The sequence below is a fragment of the Channa argus genome, unplaced genomic scaffold, assembly GCF_033026475.1.
Source record: "Channa argus isolate prfri unplaced genomic scaffold, Channa argus male v1.0 Contig009, whole genome shotgun sequence".
NCBI classification, from domain to species: Eukaryota; Metazoa; Chordata; class Actinopteri; order Anabantiformes; family Channidae; genus Channa; species Channa argus.
The window spans coordinates 789142-815702 of NW_027125228.1; the positions used below are offsets into that span (position 1 = coordinate 789142).

The window sequence follows — 26561 nt, forward strand, 5'->3', positions numbered from 1 at the left end:
ATGGCTTATTTTGTTTATTATGTTGGCCTTGGTTCGCCCTGAGTTGTAGTGTCATGTTTTGTTTGACACTTTCTTTCGTTTAAAATAAATATCATTCTGTTGGAACATCTCGATCCTGGATTTTGGTTTGGGGATCGGAGAGGGAACATGCTAATTTATCTTTGTATGTTGCACCCTGACCCCCTAGAAAGGGGCGTAACAGACCAGTACAGTTATAGTACTTTGTACTTTGCCACATTTATCTTCTTCTTAGCAAGTGTCATGCATTCTGCTTCTCCAGCGTTTTTAAGAGCTGTTGATGATATCAAATGCAGCTTACGGCCACACCGCTCTCTAAGCGCCCGATCTCGTCCGATCTCGGCAGCCAAATAGGGCCGGGCCTGGTTAGTACTTGGTAGGAAGACCGCCTGGGAATACCAGGTGCTGTAAGCTTTTTTGCTTGGGTTTACGGGCAGCACAAGCTGGTGTTACTGCCTATTTATTCATAGAAATTGTTCTATATTTTCATCAAATTTTGTTCTTTCATTGCTGTTTTGCTACTTTATTGGTTTGTCAACCATCGTGCTTCATTACTAGTAGACCATGTTACGGTCCTGGCCATATGTGTTGTTTTTATTTTCTTGTTCTTATAGGTGCCCTGCCTGATTGGCCGGATTGGGGGGCAGTACAGGAAGCTGATTGGTCCATCCTACACTTCCTGGAGTTTTAAAAGTACGGTTCCCAACAGCTAGCGAGGCTCTTTCTGGCATCAGCACCTGTTTGCTGTTCTTGGTTTCCAAACCTTATTTAGCATTTTTGAATTGTTAGGTTTTGTGCCGTGGTTTTGTTTATAAATTGTATATTTTGTAAATAGTATTAAATCTGTAGGGGTGAACTGCCATTTTCTTTGGACTGTTTTCACATTAGGGAGTTAGGGTTAGCGACTGTCTTTTGGTTTGTTTATTTCTATCAGGCTAGTTAGCACTTTCTGTGGGAAATGGCTTATTTTGTTTATTATGTTGGCCTTGGTTCGCCCTGAGTTGTAGTGTCATGTTTTGTTTGACACTTTCTTTCGTTTAAAATAAATAATATTCTGTTGGAACATCTCGATCCTGGATTTTGGTTTGGGGATCGGAGAGGGAACATGCTAATTTATCTTTGTATGTTGCACCCTGACCCCCTAGAAAGGGGCGTAACAGACCAGTACAGTTATAGTACTTTGTACATTGCCACATTTATCTTCTTCTTAGCAAGTGTCATGCATTCTGCTTCTCCAGCGTTTTTAAGAGCTGTTGATGATATCAAATGCAGCTTACGGCCACACCGCTCTCTAAGCGCCTGATCTCGTCCGATCTCGGCAGCCAAATAGAGCCGGGCCTGGTTAGTACTTGGTAGGAAGACCGCCTGGGAATACCAGGTGCTGTAAGCTTTTTTGCTTGGGTTTACGGGCAGCACAAGCTGGTGTTACTGCCTATTTATTCATAGAAATTGTTCTATATTTTCATCAAATTTTGTTCTTTCATTGCTGTTTTGCTACTTTATTGGTTTGCCAACCATCGTGCTTCATTACTAGTAGACCATGTTACGGTCCTGGCCATATGTGTTGTTTTTATTTTCTTGTTCTTATAGGTGCCCTGCCTGATTGGCTGGATTGGGGGGCAGTACAGGAAGCTGATTGGTCCATCCTACACTTCCTGGAGTTTTAAAAGTATGGTTCCCAACAGCTAGCGAGGCTCTTTCTGGCATCAGCACCTGTTTGCTGTTCTTGGTTTCCAAACCTTATTTAGCATTTTTGAATTGTTAGGTTTTGTGCCGTGGTTTTGTTTATAAATTGTATATTTTGTAAATAGTATTAAATCTGTAGGGGTGAACTGCCATTTTCTTTGGACTGTTTTCACATTAGGGAGTTAGGGTTAGCGACTGTCTTTTGGTTTGTTTCTTTCTATCAGGCTAGCTAGCACTTTCTGTGGGAAATGGCTTATTTTGTTTATTATGTTGGCCTTGGTTCGCCCTGAGTTGTAGTGTCATGTTTTGTTTGACACTTTCTTTCGTTTAAAATAAATATCATTCTGTTGGAACATCTCGATCCTGGATTTTGGTTTGGGGATCGGAGAGGGAACATGCTAATTTATCTTTGTATGTTGCACCCTGACCCCCTAGAAAGGGGCGTAACAGACCAGTACAGTTATAGTACTTTGTACTTTGCCACATTTATCTTCTTCTTAGCAAGTGTCATGCATTCTGCTTCTCCAGCGTTTTTAAGAGCTGTTGATGATATCAAATGCAGCTTACGGCCACACCGCTCTCTAAGCGCCCGATCTCGTCCGATCTCGGCAGCCAAATAGGGCCGGGCCTGGTTAGTACTTGGTAGGAAGACCGCCTGGGAATACCAGGTGCTGTAAGCTTTTTTGCTTGGGTTTACGGGCAGCACAAGCTGGTGTTACTGCCTATTTATTCATAGAAATTGTTCTATATTTTCATCAAATTTTGTTCTTTCATTGCTGTTTTGCTACTTTATTGGTTTGTCAACCATCGTGCTTCATTACTAGTAGACCATGTTACGGTCCTGGCCATATGTGTTGTTTTTATTTTCTTGTTCTTATAGGTGCCCTGCCTGATTGGCCGGATTGGGGGGCAGTACAGGAAGCTGATTGGTCCATCCTACACTTCCTGGAGTTTTAAAAGTACGGTTCCCAACAGCTAGCGAGGCTCTTTCTGGCATCAGCACCTGTTTGCTGTTCTTGGTTTCCAAACCTTATTTAGCATTTTTGAATTGTTAGGTTTTGTGCCGTGGTTTTGTTTATAAATTGTATATTTTGTAAATAGTATTAAATCTGTAGGGGTGAACTGCCATTTTCTTTGGACTGTTTTCACATTAGGGAGTTAGGGTTAGCGACTGTCTTTTGGTTTGTTTATTTCTATCAGGCTAGTTAGCACTTTCTGTGGGAAATGGCTTATTTTGTTTATTATGTTGGCCTTGGTTCGCCCTGAGTTGTAGTGTCATGTTTTGTTTGACACTTTCTTTCGTTTAAAATAAATAATATTCTGTTGGAACATCTCGATCCTGGATTTTGGTTTGGGGATCGGAGAGGGAACATGCTAATTTATCTTTGTATGTTGCACCCTGACCCCCTAGAAAGGGGCGTAACAGACCAGTACAGTTATAGTACTTTGTACATTGCCACATTTATCTTCTTCTTAGCAAGTGTCATGCATTCTGCTTCTCCAGCGTTTTTAAGAGCTGTTGATGATATCAAATGCAGCTTACGGCCACACCGCTCTCTAAGCGCCTGATCTCGTCCGATCTCGGCAGCCAAATAGAGCCGGGCCTGGTTAGTACTTGGTAGGAAGACCGCCTGGGAATACCAGGTGCTGTAAGCTTTTTTGCTTGGGTTTACGGGCAGCACAAGCTGGTGTTACTGCCTATTTATTCATAGAAATTGTTCTATATTTTCATCAAATTTTGTTCTTTCATTGCTGTTTTGCTACTTTATTGGTTTGCCAACCATCGTGCTTCATTACTAGTAGACCATGTTACGGTCCTGGCCATATGTGTTGTTTTTATTTTCTTGTTCTTATAGGTGCCCTGCCTGATTGGCTGGATTGGGGGGCAGTACAGGAAGCTGATTGGTCCATCCTACACTTCCTGGAGTTTTAAAAGTATGGTTCCCAACAGCTAGCGAGGCTCTTTCTGGCATCAGCACCTGTTTGCTGTTCTTGGTTTCCAAACCTTATTTAGCATTTTTGAATTGTTAGGTTTTGTGCCGTGGTTTTGTTTATAAATTGTATATTTTGTAAATAGTATTAAATCTGTAGGGGTGAACTGCCATTTTCTTTGGACTGTTTTCACATTAGGGAGTTAGGGTTAGCGACTGTCTTTTGGTTTGTTTCTTTCTATCAGGCTAGCTAGCACTTTCTGTGGGAAATGGCTTATTTTGTTTATTATGTTGGCCTTGGTTCGCCCTGAGTTGTAGTGTCATGTTTTGTTTGACACTTTCTTTCGTTTAAAATAAATATCATTCTGTTGGAACATCTCGATCCTGGATTTTGGTTTGGGGATCGGAGAGGGAACATGCTAATTTATCTTTGTATGTTGCACCCTGACCCCCTAGAAAGGGGCGTAACAGACCAGTACAGTTATAGTAGTTTGTACTTTGCCATATTTATCTTCTTCTTAGCAAGTGTCATGCATTCTGCTTCTCCAGCGTTTTTAAGAGCTGTTGATGATATCAAATGCAGCTTACGGCCACACCGCTCTCTAAGCGCCCGATCTCGTCCGATCTCGGCAGCCAAATAGGGCCGGGCCTGGTTAGTAATTGGTAGGAAGACCGCCTGGGAATACCAGGTGCTGTAAGCTTTTTTGCTTGGGTTTACGGGCAGCTCAAGCTGGTGTTACTGCCTATTTATTCATAGAAATTGTTCTATATTTTCATCAAATTTTGTTCTTTCATTGCTGTTTTGCTACTTTATTGGTTTGTCAACCATCGTGCTTCATTACTAGTAGACCATGTTACGGTCCTGGCCATATGTGTTGTTTTTATTTTCTTGTTCTTATAGGTGCCGTGCCTGATTGGCCGGATTTGGGGGAAGTACAGGAAGCTGATTGGTCCATCCTACACTTCCTGGAGTTTTAAATGTACGGTTCCCAACAGCTAGCGAGGCTCTTTCTGGCAGCAGCACCTGTTTGCTGTTCTTGGTTTCCAAATCTTATTTAGCATTTTTGAATTGTTAGGTTTTGTGCCGTGGTTTTGTTTATAAATTGTATATTTTGTAAATAGTATTAAATCTGTAGGGGTGGACTGCCATTTTCTTTTGATTGTTTTCTCTTGTTTTCACATTAGGGAGTTAGGGTTAGCGACTGTCTTTTGGTTTGTTTCTTTCTATCAGGCTAGCTAGCACTTTCTGTGGGAAATGGCTTATTTTGTTTATTATGTTGGCCTTGGTTCGCCCTGAGTTGTAGTGTCATGTTTTGTTTGACACTTTCTTTCGTTTAAAATAAATATCATTCTGTTGGAACATCTCGATCCTGGATTTTGGTTTGGGGATCGGAGAGGGAACATGCTAATTTATCTTTGTATGTTGCACCCTGACCCCCTAGACAGGGGCGTAACAGACCAGTACAGTTATAGTACTTTGTACTTTGCCACATTTATCTTCTTCTTAGCAAGTGTCATGCATTCTGCTTCTCTAGCGTTTTTAAGAGCTGTTGATGATGTCAAATGCAGCTTACGACCACACCGCTCTCTAAGCGCCCGATCTCGTCCGATCTCGGCAGCCAGATAGGGCCGGGCCTGGTTAGTACTTGGTAGGAAGACCGCCTGGGAATACCAGGTGCTGTAAGCTTTTTTGCTTGGGTTTACGGGCAGCACAAGCTGGTGTTACTGCCTATTTATTCATAGAAATTGTTCTATATTTTCATCAAATTTTGTTCCTTCATTGCTGTTTTGCTACTTTATTGGTTTGCCAACCATCGTGCTTCATTACTAGTAGACCATGTTACGGTCCTGGCCATATGTGTTGTTTTTATTTTCTTGTTCTTATAAGTGCCCTGCCTGATTGGCCGGATTTGGGGGCAGTACAGGAAGCTGATTGGTCCATCCTACACTTCCTGGAGTTTTAAAAGTACGGTTCCCAACAGCTAGCGAGGCTCTTTCTGGCAGCAGCACCTCTTTGCTGTTCTTGCTTTCCAAACCTTATTTATTATCACCTTATTTATTATCATTTTTGAATTGTTAGGTTTTGTGCCGTGGTTTTGTTTATAAATTGTATATTTTGTAAATAGTATTAAATCTGTAGGGGTGAACAGCCATTTTCTTTTGATTGTTTTCTCTTGTTTTCACATTAGGGAGTTAGGGTTAGCGACTATCTTTTGGTTTGTTTATTTCTATCAGGCTAGCTAGCACTTTCTGTGGGAAATGGCTTATTTTGTTTATTATGTTGGCCTTGGTTCGCCCTGAGTTGTAGTGTCATGTTTTGTTTGACACTTTCTTTCGTTTAAAATAAATATCATTCTGTTGGAACATCTCGATCCTGGATTTTGGTTTGGGGATCGGAGAGGGAAAATGCTAATTTATCTTTGTATGTTGCACCCTGACCCCCTAGACAGGGGCGTAACAGACCAGTACAGTTATAGTACTTTGTACTTTGACACATTTATCTTCTTCTTAGCAAGTGTCATGCATTCTGCTTCTCCAGCGTTTTTAAGAGCTGTTGATGATGTCAAATGCAGCTTACGGCCACACCGCTCTCTAAGCGCCCGATCTCGTCCGATCTCGGCAGCCAAATAGGGCGGGGCCTGGTTAGTACTTGGTAGGAAGACCGCCTGGGAATACCAGGTGCTGTAAGCTTTTTTGCTTGGGTTTACGGGCAGCTCAAGCTGGTGTTACTGCCTATTTATTCATAGAAATTGTTCTATATTTTCATCAAATTTTGTTCTTTCATTGCTGTTTTGCTACTTTATTGGTTTGTCAACCATCGTGCTTCATTACTAGTAGACCATGTTACGGTCCTGGCCATATGTGTTGTTTTTATTTTCTTGTTCTTATAGGTGCCCTGCCTGATTGGCCGGATTGGGGGGCAGTACAGGAAGCTGATTGGTCCATCCTACACTTCCTGGAGTTTTAAAAGTACGGTTCCCAACAGCTAGCGAGGCTCTTTCTGGCATCAGCACCTGTTTGCTGTTCTTGGTTTCCAAACCTTATTTAGCATTTTTGAATTGTTAGGTTTTGTGCCGTGGTTTTGTTTATAAATTGTATATTTTGTAAATAGTATTAAATCTGTAGGGGTGAACTGCCATTTTCTTTGGACTGTTTTCACATTAGGGAGTTAGGGTTAGCGACTGTCTTTTGGTTTGTTTATTTCTATCAGGCTAGTTAGCACTTTCTGTGGGAAATGGCTTATTTTGTTTATTATGTTGGCCTTGGTTCGCCCTGAGTTGTAGTGTCATGTTTTGTTTGACACTTTCTTTCGTTTAAAATAAATAATATTCTGTTGGAACATCTCGATCCTGGATTTTGGTTTGGGGATCGGAGAGGGAACATGCTAATTTATCTTTGTATGTTGCACCCTGACCCCCTAGAAAGGGGCGTAACAGACCAGTACAGTTATAGTACTTTGTACATTGCCACATTTATCTTCTTCTTAGCAAGTGTCATGCATTCTGCTTCTCCAGCGTTTTTAAGAGCTGTTGATGATATCAAATGCAGCTTACGGCCACACCGCTCTCTAAGCGCCTGATCTCGTCCGATCTCGGCAGCCAAATAGAGCCGGGCCTGGTTAGTACTTGGTAGGAAGACCGCCTGGGAATACCAGGTGCTGTAAGCTTTTTTGCTTGGGTTTACGGGCAGCACAAGCTGGTGTTACTGCCTATTTATTCATAGAAATTGTTCTATATTTTCATCAAATTTTGTTCTTTCATTGCTGTTTTGCTACTTTATTGGTTTGCCAACCATCGTGCTTCATTACTAGTAGACCATGTTACGGTCCTGGCCATATGTGTTGTTTTTATTTTCTTGTTCTTATAGGTGCCCTGCCTGATTGGCTGGATTGGGGGGCAGTACAGGAAGCTGATTGGTCCATCCTACACTTCCTGGAGTTTTAAAAGTATGGTTCCCAACAGCTAGCGAGGCTCTTTCTGGCATCAGCACCTGTTTGCTGTTCTTGGTTTCCAAACCTTATTTAGCATTTTTGAATTGTTAGGTTTTGTGCCGTGGTTTTGTTTATAAATTGTATATTTTGTAAATAGTATTAAATCTGTAGGGGTGAACTGCCATTTTCTTTGGACTGTTTTCACATTAGGGAGTTAGGGTTAGCGACTGTCTTTTGGTTTGTTTCTTTCTATCAGGCTAGCTAGCACTTTCTGTGGGAAATGGCTTATTTTGTTTATTATGTTGGCCTTGGTTCGCCCTGAGTTGTAGTGTCATGTTTTGTTTGACACTTTCTTTCGTTTAAAATAAATATCATTCTGTTGGAACATCTCGATCCTGGATTTTGGTTTGGGGATCGGAGAGGGAACATGCTAATTTATCTTTGTATGTTGCACCCTGACCCCCTAGAAAGGGGCGTAACAGACCAGTACAGTTATAGTAGTTTGTACTTTGCCATATTTATCTTCTTCTTAGCAAGTGTCATGCATTCTGCTTCTCCAGCGTTTTTAAGAGCTGTTGATGATATCAAATGCAGCTTACGGCCACACCGCTCTCTAAGCGCCCGATCTCGTCCGATCTCGGCAGCCAAATAGGGCCGGGCCTGGTTAGTAATTGGTAGGAAGACCGCCTGGGAATACCAGGTGCTGTAAGCTTTTTTGCTTGGGTTTACGGGCAGCTCAAGCTGGTGTTACTGCCTATTTATTCATAGAAATTGTTCTATATTTTCATCAAATTTTGTTCTTTCATTGCTGTTTTGCTACTTTATTGGTTTGTCAACCATCGTGCTTCATTACTAGTAGACCATGTTACGGTCCTGGCCATATGTGTTGTTTTTATTTTCTTGTTCTTATAGGTGCCGTGCCTGATTGGCCGGATTTGGGGGAAGTACAGGAAGCTGATTGGTCCATCCTACACTTCCTGGAGTTTTAAATGTACGGTTCCCAACAGCTAGCGAGGCTCTTTCTGGCAGCAGCACCTGTTTGCTGTTCTTGGTTTCCAAATCTTATTTAGCATTTTTGAATTGTTAGGTTTTGTGCCGTGGTTTTGTTTATAAATTGTATATTTTGTAAATAGTATTAAATCTGTAGGGGTGGACTGCCATTTTCTTTTGATTGTTTTCTCTTGTTTTCACATTAGGGAGTTAGGGTTAGCGACTGTCTTTTGGTTTGTTTCTTTCTATCAGGCTAGCTAGCACTTTCTGTGGGAAATGGCTTATTTTGTTTATTATGTTGGCCTTGGTTCGCCCTGAGTTGTAGTGTCATGTTTTGTTTGACACTTTCTTTCGTTTAAAATAAATATCATTCTGTTGGAACATCTCGATCCTGGATTTTGGTTTGGGGATCGGAGAGGGAACATGCTAATTTATCTTTGTATGTTGCACCCTGACCCCCTAGACAGGGGCGTAACAGACCAGTACAGTTATAGTACTTTGTACTTTGCCACATTTATCTTCTTCTTAGCAAGTGTCATGCATTCTGCTTCTCTAGCGTTTTTAAGAGCTGTTGATGATGTCAAATGCAGCTTACGACCACACCGCTCTCTAAGCGCCCGATCTCGTCCGATCTCGGCAGCCAGATAGGGCCGGGCCTGGTTAGTACTTGGTAGGAAGACCGCCTGGGAATACCAGGTGCTGTAAGCTTTTTTGCTTGGGTTTACGGGCAGCACAAGCTGGTGTTACTGCCTATTTATTCATAGAAATTGTTCTATATTTTCATCAAATTTTGTTCCTTCATTGCTGTTTTGCTACTTTATTGGTTTGCCAACCATCGTGCTTCATTACTAGTAGACCATGTTACGGTCCTGGCCATATGTGTTGTTTTTATTTTCTTGTTCTTATAAGTGCCCTGCCTGATTGGCCGGATTTGGGGGCAGTACAGGAAGCTGATTGGTCCATCCTACACTTCCTGGAGTTTTAAAAGTACGGTTCCCAACAGCTAGCGAGGCTCTTTCTGGCAGCAGCACCTCTTTGCTGTTCTTGCTTTCCAAACCTTATTTATTATCACCTTATTTATTATCATTTTTGAATTGTTAGGTTTTGTGCCGTGGTTTTGTTTATAAATTGTATATTTTGTAAATAGTATTAAATCTGTAGGGGTGGACTGCCATTTTCTTTTGATTGTTTTCTCTTGTTTTCACATTAGGGAGTTAGGGTTAGCGACTATCTTTTGGTTTGTTTATTTCTATCAGGCTAGCTAGCACTTTCTGTGGGAAATGGCTTATTTTGTTTATTATGTTGGCCTTGGTTCGCCCTGAGTTGTAGTGTCATGTTTTGTTTGACACTTTCTTTCGTTTAAAATAAATATCATTCTGTTGGAACATCTCAATCCTGGATTTTGGTTTGAGGATCGGAGAGGGAACATGCAAATTTATCTTTGTATGTTTCACCCTGACCCCCTAGACAGGGGCGTAACAGACCAGTACAGTTATAGTACTTTGTACTTTGCCACATTTATCTTCTTCTTAGCAAGTGTCATGCATTCTGCTTCTCTAGCGTTTTTAAGAGCTGTTGATAATGTCAAATGCAGCTTACGGCCACACCGCTCTCTAAGCGCCCGATCTCGTCCGATCTCGGCAGCCAAATAGAGCCGGGCCTGGTTAGTACTTGGTAGGAAGACCGCCTGGGAATACCAGGTGCTGTAAGCTTTTTTGCTTGGGTTTACAGGCAGCTCAAGCTGGTGTTACTGCCTATTTATTCATAGAAATTGTTCTATATTTTCATCAAATTTTGTTCTTTCATTGCTGTTTTGCTACTTTATTGGTTTGTCAACCATCGTGCTTCATTACTAGTAGACCATGTTACGGTCCTGGCCATATGTGTTGTTTTTATTTTGTTGTTCTTATAGGTGACCTGCCTGATTGGCCGGATTTGGGGGAAGTATAGGAAGCTGATTGGTCCATCCTACACTTCCTGGAGTTTAAATGTACGGTTCCCAACAGCTAGCGAGGCTCTTTCTGGCAGCAGCACCTGTTTGCTGTTCTTGGTTTCCAAATCTTATTTAGCATTTTTGAATTGTTAGGTTTTGTGCCGTGGTTTTGTTTATAAATTGTATATTTTGTAAATAGTATTAAATCTGTAGGGGTGAACTGCCATTTTCTTTTGATTGTTTTCTCTTGTTTTCACATTAGGGAGTTAGGGTTAGCGACTGTCTTTTGGTTTGTTTATTTCTATCAGGCTAGCTAGCACTTTCTGTGGGAAATGGCTTATTTTGTTTATTATGTTGGCCTTGGTTCGCCCTGAGTTGTAGTGTCATGTTTTGTTTGACACTTTCTTTCGTTTAAAATAAATATCATTCTGTTGGAACATCTCGATCCTGGATTTTGGTTTGGGGATCGGAGAGGGAACATGCTAATTTATCTTTGTATGTTGCACCCTGACCCCCTAGAAAGGGGCGTAACAGACCAGTACAGTTATAGTACTTTGTACTTTGCCACATTTATCTTCTTCTTAGCAAGTGTCATGCATTCTGCTTCTCCAGCGTTTTTAAGAGCTGTTGATGATATCAAATGCATGTTACGGCCACACCGCTCTCTAAGCGCCCGATCTCGTCCGATCTCGGCAGCCAAATAGAGCCGGGCCTGGTTAGTACTTGGTAGGAAGACCGCCTGGGAATACCAGGTGCTGTAAGCTTTTTTGCTTGGGTTTACAGGCAGCACAAGCTGGTGTTACTGCCTATTTATTCATAGAAATTGTTCTATATTTTCATCAAATTTTGTTCTTTCATTGCTGTTTTGCTACTTTATTGGTTTGCCAACCATCGTGCTTCATTACTAGTAGACCATGTTACGGTCCTGGCCATATGTGTTGTTTTTATTTTCTTGTTCTTATAGGTGCCCTGCATGATTGGCCGGATTGGGGGGCAGTACAGGAAGCTGATTGGTCCATCCTACACTTCCTGGAGTTTTAAAAGTACGGTTCCCAACAGCTAGCGAGGCTCTTTCTGGCATCAGCACCTGTTTGCTGTTCTTGGTTTCCAAACCTTATTTAGCATTTTTGAATTGTTAGGTTTTGTGCCGTGGTTTTGTTTATAAATTGTATATTTTGTAAATAGTATTAAATCTGTAGGGGTGAACTGCCATTTTCTTTGGACTGTTTTCACATTAGGGAGTTAGGGTTAGCGACTGTCTTTTGGTTTGTTCATTTCTATCAGGCTAGCTAGCACTTTCTGTGGGAAATGGCTTATTTTGTTTATTATGTTGGCCTTGGTTCGCCCTGAGTTGTAGTGTCATGTTTTGTTTGACACTTTCTTTCGTTTAAAATAAATATCATTCTGTTGGAACATCTCAATCCTGGATTTTGGTTTGGGGATCGGAGAGGGAACATGCTAATTTATCTTTGTATGTTGCACCCTGAGCCCCTAGACAGGGGCGTAACAGACCAGTACAGTTATAGTACTTTGTACTTTGCCACATTTATCTTCTTCTTAGCAAGTGTCATGCATTCTGCTTCTCTAGCGTTTTTAAGAGCTGTTGATGATGTCATATGCAGCTTACGGCCACACCGCTCTCTAAGCGCCCGATTTCGCCCAATCTCGGCAGCCAAATAGAGCCGGGCCTGGTTAGTACTTGGTAGGAAGACCGCCTGGGAACACCAGGTGCTGTAAGCTTTTTTGCTTGGGTTTACGGGCAGCTCAAGCTGGTGTTACTGCCTATTTATTCATAGAAATTGTTCTATATTTTCATCAAATTTTGTTCTTTCATTGCTGTTTTGCTACTTTATTGGTTTGTCAACCATCGTGCTTCATTACTAGTAGACCATGTTACGGTCCTGGCCATATGTGTTGTTTTTATTTTCTTGTTCTTATAGGTGCCCTGCCTGATTGGCCCGATTTGGGGGAAGTACAGGAAGCTGATTGGTCCATCCTACACTTCCTGGAGTTTTAAATGTACGGTTCCCAACAGCTAGCGAGGCTCTTTCTGGCAGCAGCACCTGTTTGCTGTTCTTGGTTTCCAAATCTTATTTAGCATTTTTGAATTGTTAGGTTTTGTGCCGTGGTTTTGTTTATAAATTGTATATTTTGTAAATAGTATTAAATCTGTAGGGGTGAACTGCCATTTTCTTTTGATTGTTTTCTCTTGTTTTCACATTAGGGAGTTAGGGTTAGCGACTGTCTTTTGGTTTGTTTATTTCTATCAGGCTAGCTAGCACTTTCTGTGGGAAATGGCTTATTTTGTTTATTATGTTGGCCTTGGTTCGCCCTGAGTTGTAGTGTCATGTTTTGTTTGACACTTTCTTTCGTTTAAAATAAATATCATTCTGTTGGAACATCTCGATCCTGGATTTTGGTTTGGGGATCGGAGAGGGAACATGCTAATTTATCTTTGTATGTTGCACCCTGACCCCCTAGAAAGGGGCGTAACAGACCAGTACAGTTATAGTACTTTGTACTTTGACACATTTATCTTCTTCTTAGCAAGTGTCATGCATTCTGCTTCTCTAGCGTTTTTAAGAGCTGTTGATGATATCAAATGCATGTTACGGCCACACCGCTCTCTAAGCGCCCGATCTCGTCCGATCTCGGCAGCCAAATAGGGCCGGGCCTGGTTAGTACTTGGTAGGAAGACCGCCTGGGAATACCAGGTGCTGTAAGCTTTTTTGCTTGGGTTTACGGGCAGCTCAAGCTGGTGTTACTGCCTATTTATTCATAGAAATTGTTCTATATTTTCATCAAATTTTGTTCTTTCATTGCTGTTTTGCTACTTTATTGGTTTGTCAACCATCGTGCTTCATTACTAGTAGACCATGTTACGGTCCTGGCCATATGTGTTGTTTTTATTTTCTTGTTCTTATAGGTGCCCTGCCTGATTGGCCGGATTTGGGGGAAGTACAGGATGCTGATTGGTCCATCCTACACTTCCTGGAGTTTTAAATGTACGGTTCCCAACAGCTAGCGAGGCTCTTTCTGGCAGCAGCACCTGTTTGCTGTTCTTGGTTTCCAAATCTTATTTAGCATTTTTGAATTGTTAGGTTTTGTGCCGTGGTTTTGTTTATAAATTGTATATTTTGTAAATAGTATTAAATCTGTAGGGGTGGACTGCCATTTTCTTTTGATTGTTTTCTCTTGTTTTCACATTAGGGAGTTAGGGTTAGCGACTATCTTTTGGTTTGTTTATTTCTATCAGGCTAGCTAGCACTTTCTGTGGGAAATGGCTTATTTTGTTTATTATGTTGGCCTTGGTTCGCCCTGAGTTGTAGTGTCATGTTTTGTTTGACACTTTCTTTCGTTTAAAATAAATATCATTCTGTTGGAACATCTCAATCCTGGATTTTGGTTTGAGGATCGGAGAGGGAACATGCAAATTTATCTTTGTATGTTTCACCCTGACCCCCTAGACAGGGGCGTAACAGACCAGTACAGTTATAGTACTTTGTACTTTGCCACATTTATCTTCTTCTTAGCAAGTGTCATGCATTCTGCTTCTCTAGCGTTTTTAAGAGCTGTTGATAATGTCAAATGCAGCTTACGGCCACACCGCTCTCTAAGCGCCCGATCTCGTCCGATCTCGGCAGCCAAATAGAGCCGGGCCTGGTTAGTACTTGGTAGGAAGACCGCCTGGGAATACCAGGTGCTGTAAGCTTTTTTGCTTGGGTTTACAGGCAGCACAAGCTGGTGTTACTGCCTATTTATTCATAGAAATTGTTCTATATTTTCATCAAATTTTGTTCTTTCATTGCTGTTTTGCTACTTTATTGGTTTGCCAACCATCGTGCTACATTACTAGTAGACCATGTTACGGTCCTGGCCATATGTGTTGTTTTTATTTTCTTGTTCTTATAGGTGCCCTGCCTGATTGGCCGGATTGGGGGGCAGTACAGGAAGCTGATTGGTCCATCCTACACTTCCTGGAGTTTTAAAAGTACGGTTCCCAACAGCTAGCGAGGCTCTTTCTGGCATCAGCACCTGTTTGCTGTTCTTGGTTTCCAAACCTTATTTAGCATTTTTGAATTGTTAGGTTTTGTGCCGTGGTTTTGTTTATAAATTGTATATTTTGTAAATAGTATTAAATCTGTAGGGGTGAACTGCCATTTTCTTTGGACTGTTTTCACATTAGGGAGTTAGGGTTAGCGACTGTCTTTTGGTTTGTTTATTTCTATCAGGCTAGCTAGCACTTTCTGTGGGAAATGGCTTATTTTGTTTATTATGTTGCCCTTGGTTCGCCCTGAGTTGTAGTGTCATGTTTTGTTTGACACTTTCTTTCGTTTAAAATAAATATCATTCTGTTGGAACATCTCGATCCTGGATTTTGGTTTGGGGATCGGAGAGGGAACATGCTAATTTATCTTTGTATGTTGCACCCTGACCCCCTAGAAAGGGGCGTAACAGACCAGTACAGTTATAGTACTTTGTACTTTGACACATTTATCTTCTTCTTAGCAAGTGTCATGCATTCTGCTTCTCCAGCGTTTTTAAGAGCTGTTGATGATGTCAAATGCATGTTACGGCCACACCGCTCTCTAAGCGCCCGATCTCGTCCGATCTCGGCAGCCAAATAGGGCCGGGCCTGGTTAGTACTTGGTAGGAAGACCGCCTGGGAATACCAGGTGCTGTAAGCTTTTTTGCTTGGGTTTACAGGCAGCACAAGCTGGTGTTACTGCCTATTTATTCATAGAAATTGTTCTATATTTTCATCAAATTTTGTTCTTTCATTGCTGTTTTGCTACTTTATTGGTTTGCCAACCATCGTGCTTCATTACTAGTAGACCATGTTACGGTCCTGGCCATATGTGTTGTTTTTATTTTCTTGTTCTTATAGGTGCCCTGCCTGATTGGCTGGATTGGGGGGCAGTACAGGAAGCTGATTGGTCCATCCTACACTTGCTGGAGTTTTAAAAGTACGGTTCCCAACAGCTAGCGAGGCTCTTTCTGGCATCAGCACCTGTTTGCTGTTTTTGGTTCCCAAACCTGGTTGCAGACAGAGGTGTGGTTTCTCTCTAGAGCGAGCAGTGACGGACCCGCGCATGAGCCTGTTTTGGCGGGCTTTTTCAGTTTGCTTGTGTTTTTTGTCGTAATTTAACTAAATAGTATAGAGATTTCGATTTTGTTTATGTTACTAATCCCCCCGGCGGATTTGCTCCGTTCGGGGGCGCTTTCATTTTGCCTTTTTCTTTTTTATTTTATTTTGGTTTTGTTTTTTTGCCGAGTGTTACTCGATTCGCCAAGCTACGTAAAATGGAGAATGGCGGAGAAAGACGAGGTAAATTGACGGAGGACGCTGTGAAAATTGTGGCTCCTACCATGAGATGTCGGGGGGAAACGGCAATGCCAGCCGAAATAGAGTACGGAGCGGGAGGAAGCAAACGCCAGGCCGTGGAGCAGGGAGAGAAGAGAAATGGCGGGCAAGTTCCGGGCTTGTCAATGCAGAGGATTACTTCAGCAAAGAGGACGGGGAAAGGAGTGGATTTGGTCGGAGAGCAGCGGCAGAATAGGTTGGAGATTGATGGCATTTGTGTGGATGGAAAACATCAGGAGGAACGGGCGAGGATGCAGACGGAGATGAGCGGAAGACGGGAGACAATGAGAGAAAAAAGGTACGAAAAAGATTTGACTGTATTGGCAGAGGTGGTTGGTGAAGAGAAGGTGAAAACGATGGAACTGTTACGAGCAATACGTGATGTGTGTGGAGGCATAGTTGCGCTGCGTGAGACCGGATCGAATAAATATGAGGTGACGGTAAAAAGTGAAGCTGGAAAGAAAAGGCTACTGGATGGATTTAAAGTTGGTAAAGCGGTGGTAATGGTAAAAACATTAGCAATTGATGAACTGGTGGTGTCTTTTTTGAATTTGCCGGCGTATATAACGGACGAGGAAATTATGGAAAAACTGGACGTGTGGGGAGTGAGAGCGATCTCGCCTATTAAAAGGAGGATGTGGCCCGGGACTGATGTGGCGGACGGTACAAGATATATGAAGGTAAAGTTTAATGAAACTGTGCAGTCACTGCCCTACTCAGCGAAATTCATGACAGCTAATGGTCCGGAGTATTTTAGAGTAATTCACAATAATCAAGTGAAAGTTTGTCGGATGTGCTTACAGCCGGGACACATCGTGAGGGACTGTCCGGATTTCACCTGTTTTAAATGTAATAAACAGGGACATTATGCACGTGAGTGTGATGCCAGGATGCACAGATGTATGGAATGTCATAGCTCCACAGAGGAATGTCAATGTAAAAATATAGATGAAGGGAATGGGGAGGGTAGCAGGGAATCCATCTCCGAGGATGACAGGAGTGAGGTTAGACCTGTAGAGGAGCCAGAGCTGAATATGGGCAGCGAGAGTGAACAGGAGGATGAGGTGGTGTTGGAGACGCAGGGCGGTGACCTGCCTGTGCGGGAGGAACATGGGAGTGAAAGAGAGGATGTGTTGGGATCTAGTATGGATCAAGTGCTGGCAGAGTGGAGCGGGGATAGGGCGGGTCACCCTGAAGGGGGTTGGCTGAGCCCATCTTGGCTCGCTTCACAGAAGGTCCCCTCTCATAATGGAATACCACCCGCCCCTAGAGAGGAAGACTCGGATGCTGCCCTGCTGGCTCCCCAGGCTGACAGTATAGAGTCAGATTCGGAGATGGATGTTCAGCAGATAAAGCAGGTTAGAAAACGTCCACAGCAAGAGAAATCAGGGAGGAGTGAGGGAGGGAATAGAGGCAAAGGGAAAAAACAGCTTAGGAAATGACCTTTTTAATCGGTGTTTACTTGATAATGCTGCTTCAATCGCAAAATTTAAACGGGTTAACAAATATTGGGAAAATAGAGCAACTCTGTGGAGAAATGGCATGCGACATCTTGTGTGTCCAGGAATGTAGGTGGTCCATGGACAAAATAGACACTATAAAATCTTTTTGGAGAGGGGAGCTCTTTTACTCCCTCTCCTCAAACAAAACTGCTGGAGTGGCAATTTTTGTAAAGCCGGGTGTGTGTGAGAGTATTGTGGAGATTTTTAAGGATGGACAGGGTAGACTAATTGTTATTGATATAATACATTATAATAAAAAATATAGAATTCTGAATTTGTACGGTCCGAACAGTGAACCTGAAAGGAGAGGTTTCTTTGAGCGCTGCAAAAGGTGGACAGATGATCGCTCGGTAGTGATAGGAGATTGGAATGTTGCTCTGACTAAGGCGGACGTAGGAGTTAATAATAAATTTAAACAAGACATTAGTAGATCGGCTGTTTTTGTATGGATGGATGAGTGTGATTTGATAGATGCGTGGAGAGTGCTGAACCCCGGCACCCGGGCGTATTCGCGCAGGCAAGTGGTATTGGGCAGGCTAAAGCAATCCAGGATTGACCTGTGTTTGTTGGCGTCGAGTTTGGTGCAAGAATTAAATGAGTGTAAATATTGTTTTTGTTCCTGGAGTGATCATGCCTGTTTAAAGGTGACTCTAGGGGAGGGTGGTATGCAAAGGAATGGGGGCCTGTGGTGTTTTAACACTTCCCTCCTTGAAGATCAAGTTTTTAAAGATAAAATGAAGTCTTTTCTCTCTGCTCTATGTGATGAGAGTGATTATGTCGTGGATATCATTGAGTGGTGGGAGCGCACCAAATTTAAAATTAAAAAGCGTTGTATCGCTCTGAGCAGAGAGAAGAGGCTGAGGGAAAAGACAGAGGAGGCTGAGCTGAGACATCATCTAAAAGAGGAGCTTGAGCTTATTGAGGCTGAGTGTGACCGTCCCTTGGATGTCTATCTTGGATTGAGGGAGCAGCTGAGACGGTTAGATGAGAGAAAATGCAGAGGCGCAATGATCCGCAGTAAAGCACAACACATGTTGAAAGGGGAGCGCTGTACTGCTTTTTTTCTAGGTTTGGAAAAAAGGAAACAGGCAAAAACATACATACCAGAAATAAAAGACCTTGATGGAAACACACATACTGATATAGTGGATATTTTACAAGCAATACAAGACTACTACGCTAATTTGTTTAGCAAACAACATATTAGAAAAGCACAAATGGGCACAGTATTAGGAAAAATTGGCCGCTCCCTCAGTCACGAGGATGCGGCTCTGTGTGATGGTGACATTCAGATTGAAGAAGTGAGAGCAGCGATTGGAAGCCTTAATACATCTAAAAGCCCGGGTGTGGATGGTCTCTCAGCTGAGTTTTACCAACATTTCAGCAACATACTGGCCCCCGTCCTCTGCAGGCTATACTCTGCCATGCAGGAGGAGAACAGGTGCGCGGAGTCTTTTTTAAGGGGTGTGATCACTCTAGTTTATAAAAACAAAGGCGCCAGAGATGACCTGGCAAATTATAGGCCAATTAGTCTGCTCAATACTGACTATAAGATCCTCGCTAAGGTGCTAGGGTTCAGGCTTAAGGGAGTGATTGGCTCGATAGTTGGGCCTACCCAGACTTACAGCATTCCGGGGAGGGATATCGCTGACTGCATTTTGTCAACAAAATTCTCATTGGAGAATTTAATGGCTACAGGAGGTATATACCTTAATGTAGATCTAGAGAAGGCATTTGACAGAGTGAGTCACGATTTTCTCTTCGAGTGTCTGGGGGTTTTTGGGTTCGGCCCAACTTTTCGAGGGTGGATGAAGTTACTGTACAGCCGAGCTACTAGTGTCGTGAAGTGCAATGGCTTCGTGACAGATCCCGTCCCCTTAGAAAGATCAGTGAGACAGGGGTGCCCCCTATCAGCTATGCTCTATGCAATAGTGGCAGAACCTCTAGCACAGTCAATTATATCTGACTCTCAAATAATTGGGATCACGTCGCCCAGAGGAACTGATTTCAAAATAGCACAATATGCAGATGATATTAACATCATGGTCAGGGATGGGGATAGTTTGCGAAGGGTTTTGCAACATCTAGATGCATATGAGCAAGCTGCGGGAGCACGGGTAAATAAGGACAAATCGAGTTTGATCCTGGGGCCTGGTACTGTTCTTGGGGAGGAAGGCCAGCATTTTAAAAGGGGCGGGCCTGAGGTTAAAGTACTTGGTGTATATTTGGGCTCACAACCAGAAGACAGCAGTCGTAGATCCTGGGAAGAGCAGGTTGCGGGGTGTAGATCAAGGCTCGCACTGTGGAGAATGAGGGGATTAGGTTTAAAAGGGAAAATCACTGTAATAAATGCAGTAATTGTGCCGAGACTTGTCTACACCATGCAGGTTTGTCACCTGCCGAGTGATGTACTGGTACGCCTGAGCAGCGCTATTGAGGATTTTCTATGGAAGGGGAGAGCAATGAAAATTGCACATAAGACACTGGTCGGGCCGTACAAAAAGGGGGGACTCAAACTGTGTAATTTAAAAGCAAAATTGAAGTCATTAAGAATAAAACTGTTTAAGAAAATGCTGAGCCAGAAAACTAAAAACATATGGGAGGATTATTTGTATGATGATGTACTGAAAAGAGGTATGTGCGGCTTTTACAATCTATGTAGCGTCACACTCGGCCGGCCTATTGTGGGAACATGTCCACTCTTCCAGGAGGCGGCTGAGGCATGGGTGGAAATCCTGCCCCAGTTGGAGTGTGTAATTACATCAAAACAAAGTGTGTTAAACCAGCCCATCTTTGGGAACCCCTGCCTCAGCGGCCGAGAGGGATGTAAGGCCGGTCGGGGCATCTTGACTGAGGCGCTACATCAGATTAAAGATGTTTTAGACCAGACAGGGGCTCCTAGCCCTCTTGCGGTATTTAGTAAAATTAGGATGAAAGGGTTTAATATAAAAAAGGCTAGAGTTGTTCGATTTTGTGATGATTTATTAGAGCGAATGCCGCAAGAGTGGAAAGAGTGGTTGTCGGAAGTGAATGAGGATCGGGTGGAGGACGACGAGCTGGATTTTGCTCTGACCTGTGACGTCAAAAACAGAAAACTGCAAGATTTACAATCAAAATTTTGGTATAGGGTTTTAATTAACAAAATATTCCAAGAACCTACAGCAAACACTGCATGGTCTCATCTCTTTCTTACCCGTCCCGTCTCTGAAATTTGGTCAAATATACACAGTAAGTGGCTTCCCCCTGCAATAGCAAACTCAAACTTCCTGCTGCGTCACAGAAGGGTGCTGGTTTCTGTCGTCCTTCACCAGATAAGTAAAAGCACGTATGCGAGAACCTGTCCGGTCTGTAGGGTGGAAGATGAAGATTTTAACCACTTTATGCTATACTGTACAGTCACACGGGATTTCAGGGACTGGGTTAAAACGTTGTTAATCAATAAGTGTAAACTGCCTAAGTTAGAAGGGGAAGCATGGGACTGGGTGTGGTGCTTTGGGAAACAAAAAGGTGATAAAAGATGTAATGTTGGTTTAATCAATTTTTTATTGAGTGTAGCACGTCATGTGTTGTATGTTGGTAGAAATTATGCTTTGTATGGGGGGAAAAGGACAAACAGGGTGGGTTTTTTTCAAAATATGGTGACACATTACATGAGAATTCTGTTTTCAGTGGATGAGGATGAGTTTATAGCTAGGTGGGGGGCAAGGAATGATTTATGTGAGCTGGATGGGGAGGGTAGATTGCACTTCGATTTTGGGTGAATTTATTTAACCTTGTAGTATATGGGCGTATATATTTAAGAATGTATGTGTGTATGTAGGTGTATGTATATATGTATATATATGTGTGTATGTATATATATGTATGTATACATGTATATATGTGCATACAAATATGTGGAAAAAAGGGGAAGAGGCTTGCTTTGCTTTAATTTGTTTGATTTACTGTTAAAAAGACGAATGAATTTACTCTTTTTCTTTATGTTTCTCTGTATATAGTTAATTTTTATTTTGTAAAGTGTATTTTTGATAATAAAAAGATAAAAAAAAAAAAAAAAATAAGCGCCCGATCTCGTCCGATCTCGGCAGCCAAATAGGGCCGGGCCTGGTTAGTACTTGGTAGGAAGACCGCCTGGGAATACCAGGTGCTGTAAGCTTTTTTGCTTGGGTTTACGGGCAGCTCAAGCTGGTGTTACTGCCTATTTATTCATAGAAATTGTTCTATATTTTCATCAAATTTTGTTCTTTCATTGCTGTTTTGCTACTTTATTGGTTTGTCAACCATCGTGCTTCATTACTAGTAGACCATGTTACGGTCCTGGCCATATGTGTTGTTTTTATTTTCTTGTTCTTATAGGTGCCCTGCCTGATTGGCTGGATTTGGGGGCAGTACAGGAAGCTGATTGGTCCATCCTACACTTCCTGGAGTTTTAAAAGTACGGTTCCCAACAGCTAGCGAGGCTCTTTCTGGCATCAGCACCTGTTTGCTGTTCTTGGTTTCCAAACCTTATTTAGCATTTTTGAATTGTTAGGTTTTGTGCCGTGGTTTTGTTTATAAATTGTATATTTTGTAAATAGTATTAAATCTGTAGGGGTGAACTGCCATTTTCTTTGGACTGTTTTCACATTAGGGAGTTAGGGTTAGCGACTGTCTTTTGGTTTGTTTATTTCTATCAGGCTAGCTAGCACTTTCTGTGGGAAATGGCTTATTTTGTTTATTATGTTGGCCTTGGTTCGCCCTGAGTTGTAGTGTCATGTTTTGTTTGACACTTTCTTTCGTTTAAAATAAATATCAATCTGTTGGAACATCTCGATCCTGGATTTTGGTTTGGGGATCGGAGAGGGAACATGCTAATTTATCTTTGTATGTTGCACCCTGACCCCCTAGAAAGGGGCGTAACAGACCAGTACAGTTATAGTACTTTGTACTTTGACACATTTATCTTCTTCTTAGCAAGTGTCATGCATTCTGCTTCTCCAGCGTTTTTAAGAGCTGTTGATGATATCAAATGCATGTTACGGCCACACCGCTCTCTAAGCGCCCGATCTCGTCCGATCTCGGCAGCCAAATAGGGCCGGGCCTGGTTAGTACTTGGTAGGAAGACCGCCTGGGAATACCAGGTGCTGTAAGCTTTTTTGCTTGGGTTTACGGGCAGCTCAAGCTGGTGTTACTGCCTATTTATTCATAGAAATTGTTCTATATTTTCATCAAATTTTGTTCTTTCATTGCTGTTTTGCTACTTTATTGGTTTGTCAACCATCGTGCTTCATTACTAGTAGACCATGTTACGGTCCTGGCCATATGTGTTGTTTTTATTTTCTTGTTCTTATAGGTGCCCTGCCTGATTGGCCGGATTTGGGGGAAGTACAGGATGCTGATTGGTCCATCCTACACTTCCTGGAGTTTTAAATGTACGGTTCCCAACAGCTAGCGAGGCTCTTTCTGGCAGCAGTACCTGTTTGTTGTTCTTGGTTTCCAAATCTTATTTAGCATTTTTGAATTGTTAGGTTTTGTGCCGTGGTTTTGTTTATAAATTGTATATTTTGTAAATAGTATTAAATATGTAGGGGTGGACTGCCATTTTCTTTTGATTGTTTTCTCTTGTTTTCACATTAGGGAGTTAGGGTTAGCGACTATCTTTTGGTTTGTTTATTTCTATCAGGCTAGCTAGCACTTTCTGTGGGAAATGGCTTATTTTGTTTATTATGTTGGCCTTGGTTCGCCCTGAGTTGTAGTGTCATGTTTTGTTTGACACTTTCTTTCGTTTAAAATAAATATCATTCTGTTGGAACATCTCAATCCTGGATTTTGGTTTGAGGATCGGAGAGGGAACATGCGAATTTATCTTTGTATGTTTCACCCTGACCCCCTAGACAGGGGCGTAACAGACCAGTACAGTTATAGTACTTTGTACTTTGCCACATTTATCTTTTTCTTAGCAAGTGTCATGCATTCTGCTTCTCTAGCGTTTTTAAGAGCTGTTGATAATGTCGAATGTACCTTACGGCCACACCGCTCTGTAAGCGCCCGATCTCGTCCGATCTCGGCAGCCAAATAGAGCCGGGCCTGGTTAGTACTTGGTAGGAAGACCGCCTGGGAATACCAGGTGCTGTAAGCTTTTTTGCTTGGGTTTACAGGCAGCACAAGCTGGTGTTACTGCCTATTTATTCATAGAAATTGTTCTATATTTTCATCAAATTTTGTTCTTTCATTGCTGTTTTGCTACTTTATTGGTTTGTCAACCATCGTGCTTCATTACTAGTAGACCATGTTACGGTCCTGGCCATATGTGTTGTTTTTATTTTCTTGTTCTTATAGGTGCCCTGCCTGATTGGCCGGATTGGGGGGCAGTACAGGAAGCTGATTGGTCCATCCTACACTTCCTGGAGTTTTAAAAGTACGGTTCCCAACAGCTAGCGAGGCTCTTTCTGGCATCAGCACCTGTTTGCTGTTCTTGGTTTCCAAACCTTATTTAGCATTTTTGAATTGTTAGGTTTTGTGCCGTGGTTTTGTTTATAAATTGTATATTTTGTAAATAGTATTAAATCTGTAGGGGTGAACTGCCATTTTCTTTGGACTGTTTTCACATTAGGGAGTTAGGGTTAGCGACTGTCTTTTGGTTTGTTTATTTCTATCAGGCTAGCCAGCACTTTCTGTGGGAAATGGCTTATTTTGTTTATTATGTTGGCCTTGGTTCGCCCTGAGTTGTAGTGTCATGTTTTGTTTGACACTTTCTTTCGTTTAAAATAAATATCATTCTGTTGGAACATCTCGATCCTGGATTTTGGTTTGGGGATCGGAGAGGGAACATGCTAATTTATCTTTGTATGTTGCACCCTGACCCCCTAGAAAGGGGCGTAACAGACCAGTACAGTTATAGTACTTTGTACTTTGCCACATTTATCTTCTTCTTAACAAGTGTCATGCATTCTGCTTCTCCAGCGTTTTTAAGAGCTGTTGATGATATTAAATGCAGCTTACGGCCACACCGCTCTCTAAGCGCCCGATCTCGTCCGATCTCGGCAGCCAAATAGAGCCGGGCCTGGTTAGTACTTGGTAGGAAGACCGCCTGGGAATACCAGGTGCTGTAAGCTTTTTTGCTTGGGTTTACGGGCAGCACAAGCTGGTGTTACTGCCTATTTATTCATAGAAATTGTTCTATATTTTCATCAAATTTTGTTCTTTCATTGCTGTTTTGCTACTTTATTGGTTTGCCAACCATCGTGCTTCATTACTAGTAGACCATGTTACGGTCCTGGCCATATGTGTTGTTTTTATTTTCTTGTTCTTATAGGTGCCCTGCCTGATTGGCTGGATTGGGGGGCAGTACAGGAAGCTGATTGGTCCATCCTACACTTCCTGGAGTTTTAAAAGTACGGTTCCCAACAGCTAGCGAGGCTCTTTCTGGCAGCAGCACCTGTTTGCTGTTCTTGGTTTCCAAATCTTATTTAGCATTTTTGAATTGTTAGGTTTTGTGCCGTGGTTTTGTTTATAAATTGTATATTTTGTAAATAGTATTAAATCTGTAGGGGTGGACTGCCATTTTCTTTTGATTGTTTTCTCTTGTTTTCACATTAGGGAGTTAGGGTTAGCGACTATCTTTTGGTTTGTTTATTTCTATCAGGCTAGCTAGCACTTTCTGTGGGAAATGGCTTATTTTGTTTATTATGTTGGCCTTGGTTCGCCCTGAGTTGTAGTGTCATGTTTTGTTTGACACTTTCTTTCGTTTAAAATAAATATCATTCTGTTGGAACATCTCAATCCTGGATTTTGGTTTGAGGATCGGAGAGGGAACATGCAAATTTATCTTTGTATGTTTCACCCTGACCCCCTAGACAGGGGCGTAACAGACCAGTACAGTTATAGTACTTTGTACTTTGCCACATTTATCTTCTTCTTAGCAAGTGTCATGCATTCTGCTTCTCTAGCGTTTTTAAGAGCTGTTAATAATGTCAAATGCAGCTTACGGCCACACCGCTCTGTAAGCGCCCGATCTCGTCCGATCTCGGCAGCCAAATAGAGCCGGGCCTGGTTAGTACTTGGTAGGAAGACCGCCTGGGAATACCAGGTGCTGTAAGCTTTTTTGCTTGGGTTTACGGGCAGCACAAGCTGGTGTTACTGCCTATTTATTCATAGAAATTGTTCTATATTTTCATCAAATTTTGTTCTTTCATTGCTGTTTTGCTACTTTATTGGTTTGCCAACCATCGTGCTTCATTACTAGTAGACCATGTTACGGTCCTGGCCATATGTGTTGTTTTTATTTTCTTGTTCTTATAGGTGCCCTGCCTGATTGGCCGGATTGGGGGGCAGTACAGGAAGCTGATTGGTCCATCCTACACTTCCTGGAGTTTTAAAAGTACGGTTCCCAACAGCTAGCGAGGCTCTTTCTGGCATCAGCACCTGTTTGCTGTTCTTGGTTTCCAAACCTTATTTAGCATTTTTGAATTGTTAGGTTTTGTGCCGTGGTTTTGTTTATAAATTGTATATTTTGTAAATAGTATTAAATCTGTAGGGGTGAACTGCCATTTTCTTTGGACTGTTTTCACATTAGGGAGTTAGGGTTAGCGACTGTCTTTTGGTTTGTTTATTTCTATCAGGCTAGCTAGCACTTTCTGTGGGAAATGGCTTATTTTGTTTATTATGTTGGCCTTGGTTCGCCCTGAGTTGTAGTGTCATGTTTTGTTTGACACTTTCTTTCGTTTAAAATAAATATCATTCTGTTGGAACATCTCGATCCTGGATTTTGGTTTGGGGATCGGAGAGGGAACATGCTAATTTATCTTTGTATGTTGCACCCTGACCCCCTAGAAAGGGGCGTAACAGACCAGTACAGTTATAGTACTTTGTACTTTGCCACATTTATCTTCTTCTTAGCAAGTGTCATGCATTCTGCTTCTCCAGCGTTTTTAAGAGCTGTTGATGATATCAAATGCAGCTTACGGCCACACCGCTCTCTAAGCGCCCGATCTCGTCCGATCTCGGCAGCCAAATAGAGCCGGGCCTGGTTAGTACTTGGTAGGAAGACCGCCTGGGAATACCAGGTGCTGTAAGCTTTTTTGCTTGGGTTTACGGGCAGCACAAGCTGGTGTTACTGCCTATTTATTCATAGAAATTGTTCTATATTTTCATCAAATTTTGTTCTTTCATTGCTGTTTTGCTACTTTATTGGTTTGCCAACCATCGTGCTTCATTACTAGTAGAC

At 42.1% G+C, this 26561-nt stretch overlaps 1 non-coding gene and 20 pseudogenes across 1 annotated transcript; all 21 read left to right on the forward strand.

The window, feature by feature from the left end:
• The first annotated feature begins 313 nt into the window (after positions 1 to 313).
• LOC137111387 (5S ribosomal RNA) lies at positions 314 to 432 on the forward strand (annotated as a pseudogene).
• An 857-nt stretch (positions 433 to 1289) lies between these two features.
• LOC137110139 (5S ribosomal RNA) lies at positions 1290 to 1408 on the forward strand (annotated as a pseudogene).
• An 857-nt stretch (positions 1409 to 2265) lies between these two features.
• On the forward strand, positions 2266 to 2384 carry LOC137111389 (5S ribosomal RNA; annotated as a pseudogene).
• Positions 2385 to 3241: 857 nt separating this feature from the next.
• LOC137110140 (5S ribosomal RNA) lies at positions 3242 to 3360 on the forward strand (annotated as a pseudogene).
• Positions 3361 to 4217: 857 nt separating this feature from the next.
• On the forward strand, positions 4218 to 4336 carry LOC137110318 (5S ribosomal RNA; annotated as a pseudogene).
• An 867-nt stretch (positions 4337 to 5203) lies between these two features.
• On the forward strand, positions 5204 to 5322 carry LOC137110730 (5S ribosomal RNA; annotated as a pseudogene).
• Positions 5323 to 6207: 885 nt separating this feature from the next.
• LOC137110019 (5S ribosomal RNA) lies at positions 6208 to 6326 on the forward strand (annotated as a pseudogene).
• Positions 6327 to 7183: 857 nt separating this feature from the next.
• LOC137110141 (5S ribosomal RNA) lies at positions 7184 to 7302 on the forward strand (annotated as a pseudogene).
• An 857-nt stretch (positions 7303 to 8159) lies between these two features.
• On the forward strand, positions 8160 to 8278 carry LOC137110319 (5S ribosomal RNA; annotated as a pseudogene).
• Positions 8279 to 9145: 867 nt separating this feature from the next.
• Positions 9146 to 9264, forward strand: LOC137110731 (5S ribosomal RNA; annotated as a pseudogene).
• Positions 9265 to 10149: 885 nt separating this feature from the next.
• On the forward strand, positions 10150 to 10268 carry LOC137111086 (5S ribosomal RNA; annotated as a pseudogene).
• Positions 10269 to 11134: 866 nt separating this feature from the next.
• On the forward strand, positions 11135 to 11253 carry LOC137110344 (5S ribosomal RNA; annotated as a pseudogene).
• An 857-nt stretch (positions 11254 to 12110) lies between these two features.
• LOC137110589 (5S ribosomal RNA) lies at positions 12111 to 12229 on the forward strand (annotated as a pseudogene).
• Positions 12230 to 13096: 867 nt separating this feature from the next.
• Positions 13097 to 13215, forward strand: LOC137110473 (5S ribosomal RNA; annotated as a pseudogene).
• An 867-nt stretch (positions 13216 to 14082) lies between these two features.
• LOC137111087 (5S ribosomal RNA) lies at positions 14083 to 14201 on the forward strand (annotated as a pseudogene).
• Positions 14202 to 15058: 857 nt separating this feature from the next.
• LOC137110474 (5S ribosomal RNA) lies at positions 15059 to 15177 on the forward strand (annotated as a pseudogene).
• A 7192-nt stretch (positions 15178 to 22369) lies between these two features.
• On the forward strand, positions 22370 to 22488 carry LOC137110476 (5S ribosomal RNA; annotated as a pseudogene).
• An 867-nt stretch (positions 22489 to 23355) lies between these two features.
• LOC137110023 (5S ribosomal RNA) lies at positions 23356 to 23474 on the forward strand (annotated as a pseudogene).
• An 857-nt stretch (positions 23475 to 24331) lies between these two features.
• On the forward strand, positions 24332 to 24450 carry LOC137111088 (5S ribosomal RNA; annotated as a pseudogene).
• Positions 24451 to 25317: 867 nt separating this feature from the next.
• On the forward strand, positions 25318 to 25436 carry LOC137110190 (5S ribosomal RNA). Its single transcript, XR_010912304.1, has one exon. It is a non-coding gene; the product is annotated as a 5S ribosomal RNA (ribosomal RNA).
• An 857-nt stretch (positions 25437 to 26293) lies between these two features.
• LOC137111090 (5S ribosomal RNA) lies at positions 26294 to 26412 on the forward strand (annotated as a pseudogene).
• The last annotated feature ends 149 nt before the right edge of the window (positions 26413 to 26561 follow it).